Here is a 4,909-nt window from a genome sequence, read left to right on the forward strand (position 1 = left end):
TGGGGCCAATGCTTTCTAGCAATGGGATCGTTTCAACCCGAATTTGCACGTACAACTGTATAACTCGGTAGTGAAAATGATAGGGTCGTCAGTGAGTTTAAATTTGATTTTAGGGCGAAACGACACATAAAAGTCCACATACCTTGAGAAAAAGTTGTATTTTCAGTGTAAAGTTGGTACACAACAGGTATATGTGATTTCGGCATTCTATAGCTAGTCCATTTATTATTGTTTGAAATCAAACACCTTAGATTGTGCTTCTTAATAACAACTGTTATGTTATTGATAATTCGATTGTTATCATGTGTGGGTATTGTTAAGATATTGTTCTCATTTTATCAGTGGTTCTGAAACGTTTGATAAATTACAACTAATCTTCCGATTCTTGAATATCTTCTCATGGTCATCTAACAGGCTCATTCAAACCGAACCTTCAACAGTTTCATTCGTGTAGAGCGGCCTGTGGAGTTTCCGCGTCTTTTATCTCATTCAGTCAGAGCTTTTGTATTTCGGTATTGTCAGATCGTTTAGCACGACGTTTATGTTGTGTTATTGGTACTGTTTAATTTTTCAGCTTGAACATTTCGGCTTGAGTCGCACCCCTTGGATATGGTGCCTGCTTTTTAATTTTGTCTTTTGACAGTTTATGTGATATGCATGCCCCGTAACCTTAGATCCACTTTCTAAACTCCTGTTTGTTTAGTTCTGTCCATTGTTTTCTCGTTTAGGGCAAATCCAGTTTTCCATTTCTTGTATTGATAATATTGTTTGTTGTTAAAAGATATTAATATATAAATTCCTTTACATTGAAAAGGATTACAGAAAGACAAAAATACTTTAAGCAGTATCTTCTCTTCAGACTGCTCATTCAAGGCAAACCTTAACATTTGAAAAGTAATTACTGCGAAATATCACTTCTTTTACTACATGTATTGTCTTATGTATGCAAGAGATACTTTCTTTACGAATCTCTGAGTATATGGACTTTAAACCGAAAGTGTCCCGGACTAGCTTAGATGAGCGATTTTTTTAATGTACACAAAAATTGTAGATGTTTTATGTATTGGACCCCTAATAGTTATGTTTTAAAAAATGGTACTTGCTTGATATATTCTTAAAGTTGACCGTGTTTTGCATTGTGTTGCAATTTTTAAACAACTTGTAAAGTGCCGTTTTTTATAACTTTTATATAATTTATAGTATTTCCTCAAGCTCAAGTAGAGACAAATTTCAAAATGATGGCCGCTATCCAAAACGTTTGCAGAGAATTCATTAAACCATTAATTTTGATAAAAGAAACATCAAACTATTGACAAACAATTATAAAATACAAAACAAAACTGCCAATATCATTTTTCTAGGGTGCCTGAAGTAAACGGATTTAATGAGACAGAATTCTAACTACAACATTGACAAATTAAGGTCGAATCCTGCGGTTCTGTTTTGAATTTTGCTCACTTCTTTCAAAAATAACCTTGGGGCAGAAGTAAAACCTACCTACATTTCTTCCACAATATGTAATCTATAGTGAAGGAAAAATAGACAACTTTTACTGCATATAACTCCGTATTTTTAAAGAGGATACCTAACTCTACTCCTTCTGTTTCATGGGTAAATTCATTTTGAACAGCAAGAAATCGCTTATCAAATGCAATTTTTCCACTTTTGTTCAATAAATCAATAATAAATCTTGACAAAAGTAAAAACTTTTTGTCCTAGTGGGGCTTGAACCTACTCCCCCTGAAAATTGTAGTCTAAGTAGGTTTATGGTAGGAATTGAATACACTTCTAAAAGGAGGTATTCTATTACAAGTATAACATTCTAATAAAATTCTAAATTTTTAGCAACATCTTTTATTGTTCTAAAAGTCTAAACGTTGTTACAAAATAAAAATAAAACCTAGAAATATTCGAGTCATCTCATTCATGTTTTGATCGGTACCCATTTTTAAAACACATAAAAGTAGTGTTTTAGCAAATGCCATCTATAAAGACACAGCAATATCTATATATATATCTATATATTGATTTTTCACAGATATTCAATCAAATACACATATTAATTCAAATTTATTCTAAACTTAAGACAGGGTAAAGAAGAAATTTGTTTTACATTTTTCAAAATTGGCTTGCCTTATAAATTCGCTGTTTCGTAAAGTGTATATATTTATATTTATTTTAAAGACTTGCTTGATGCAAAGGAGTACATAAAATCATACCATAAAATCTCTCGATTTTGTTGACTTTCATATGTTTATGGATATATTGCCTTTTACTTTAAACAGAATGTATATACATGACTACGCAATAATTATGTCACATTTATACCCTTATTGTTGGTAATACAAAAATGCTAAACAAATATTATATGTACTCAAAACACAAGAATCGACGTAAGTGAACTAGATTAATATGAATAATTGAAGCATTTTATGTACATATATACAACATTGATCCGTTGCCTATGGTAGCATCTTACTGGAACTTGCCCTTCTCGAGCTTTTCGTATCCAGCAGTCATCCAGTACCCCGCGGTGAATACAATGTAACAAGGTTGGTAATACTGACATGTCAGTGTAACTTAAAACTGTCAATGACAAATGACCATTGTCTAGTTGCCTATTGCAGTCTGAAAAAATAAATATATTTTGTTTGAACATTTCACACAAGCGTTATGTCCTACATTTTGAGAATAAACATTTCAAAGAAAATAACTGTTGAGGTTTTTGTTCCGTATTTACATCATGATATTCTTTATATCTGATAATGTCTACTTGAAATAAACAGATTTGCAGAGGCGAATTTGTACAGAATATTCTAAGCATCTTTTTGCTATCAATACTATCTTTTTGTCTGTATTTTAGGCTGAAATCTATAAATGCAATGTAACATTTAACAACTCCACATGTTTTAATATTTATAATATTAGGGAGTCAGTCCTATAAAAGCAGGTACTTTGTTTTTCACAGGAAATATATTTAAAGACATGAACGCATCTCACCTTAATTTGGCTTTTTTGTTCAGCAAAATGCAGAGGAGGCCTGCAATATGAAATGAATATAATTGTTCATTATTGTTATGCTCTTTAAATCTGCTAGGTTTTCTTCAATTATTAATTATACTAAGAAACAATAAAGGAAAGCACAATAATTTGAAGGAAGAAACATTAAAAATGAAGTAAAACATGAAAAATGCTTTCAGGGTGGAGCTATTATAGATGAGGTGTACACTAGTTGTAACATAAGAAAGTAAAAAAGATTTTGTGTTTGTGTGTGCGTTTCTATATGTAATAAGTAAATAAAACAATTGACTCTGATATAACAACTGTACGTTTGTTATGCCGGGTTGGCTGATATTTACGCTGCAGGAAATATTAATGAATTTTGTCAATTCGCAAAATTCGCCAATATTTCCACCACTTATACAGTACTCTATTGGATACCATACATGTACTAGAAATGCCAAGATCACTGTCTATTTAATAGGTAACCATGGCAACACTTTGATTTACTACTGCGAGTACTTACTTACAGACTTAGGTGAAAGTTCCAGTTCTTCATGCTCAATTATACCCTCGTGGAGACGATTGAAGTGTTTCTTCAGACCTTGGAAAGTCTTTCAACGTTTATTACAAACTTCATACCACCAAGAAAAATGTACATTTTATACAAGGTGTGTTCTTGTAGAACAATGTTTGCAAACTTAAAGCAAATGTTGCCTTCATGAATTGTTCAAATGGATGCACGGTACCAATTTTTCCCATTCTATGAAAATTGCCAAGGAAATCAGTTAATTGTAATGGCAATATTACAGGCTTTTTATTAGTTCTATATGTTACAACATTTCTTTCGTTTATCAATGACAAATATCATACCTTTGCGCTCTGACCTGGAACTGCCGCTGGCATCAGTGCTCTTCTTAGCCTATTTTCACGTGCAACATCGGCTCCATCCTCTGATTTAATAAAACATATATTTGCTAAGGTAAATAACATATATTTGCTAAGGTAAATATTTCTATTGGATTGTTACTACAAATACGAAAAATTATTCCAATCAATATGTCCTGTTTAAAATGAAATATCGGTCTACTTTTAAAATGCAAAAAAAATGATAAATTACATCAAAATTTATCTCTAATTTCTAAACTTTAATATCTAATGTTGAATTCACCTAAAGAGAACGTGGTGGTCAGCAGACTCACAGCTAGAAGTAAAACTAACAAAGTCTTCATTGTAAATAATTTGTTGTCGTTATTACTGCATTTTATATTGTATTAGTGTGTGACGTAGAAGTGATATATTAGTCGCCCTTGAACCAAATAAATAGTTTCAGTATAACATCGTAAAAGTTTTACTTGAGTAAACACCAAAGGAAAATATTACATATTGTGTTCTGACAGGAGTGAAATACATCCCAAGGGCTTCTGCAGACATAAGTACACAAAACAAACGTGTATTGTCGCTATTCTTGCATAAAAAAACATTACACGACGACTTAATGCATTGTTTTCATATGTGATGACTTTACGATTCCGGTACATTTTTAGTTACCATTCGGTTGTTCTTGGAAACGGTAAACATGTTTTAAATATCCATAACCAGGGCACACATATCAACAACACTACCAAAAGCGTGATTTGAAGGGTTTTGAGCATCTTATTTTTATTTCTAGTTATTACAAACGTTATATTACCCAAAATTTTGCATATAACTTAAAAAAATTGATTAACTGGAACACAATTTTAAAAATAATAAATTTACATTCGAATTATTTTTAGTACGAGCACATTAAGAGTACGGATGAGTACGAGGGTAGTGACTAGCTTTCAAGGTTTATTATATGAATTCTGCGAAAAATCAGGTAAAAACATACCGCCTGATACTAACAAAAATCATAAATATAATACCT

The 4,909-nt window shown here is 31.6% G+C and overlaps 1 long non-coding RNA gene across 1 annotated transcript; it reads right to left on the reverse strand.

The window, feature by feature from the left end:
• Window positions 1-2,002: 2,002 nt before the first annotated feature.
• Window positions 2,003-4,321, reverse strand: LOC123552114 (uncharacterized). The gene is made up of 4 exons (XR_006686565.2): window positions 4,172-4,321; window positions 3,874-3,953; window positions 3,001-3,040; window positions 2,003-2,628 (listed from the first exon to the last, which is right to left on the reverse strand). It is a non-coding gene; the product is annotated as an uncharacterized LOC123552114 (long non-coding RNA).
• Window positions 4,322-4,909: the final 588 nt, after the last annotated feature.

Source organism: Mercenaria mercenaria, chromosome 4, assembly GCF_021730395.1.
Source record: "Mercenaria mercenaria strain notata chromosome 4, MADL_Memer_1, whole genome shotgun sequence".
Lineage (NCBI taxonomy): Eukaryota > Metazoa > Mollusca > Bivalvia > Venerida > Veneridae > Mercenaria > Mercenaria mercenaria.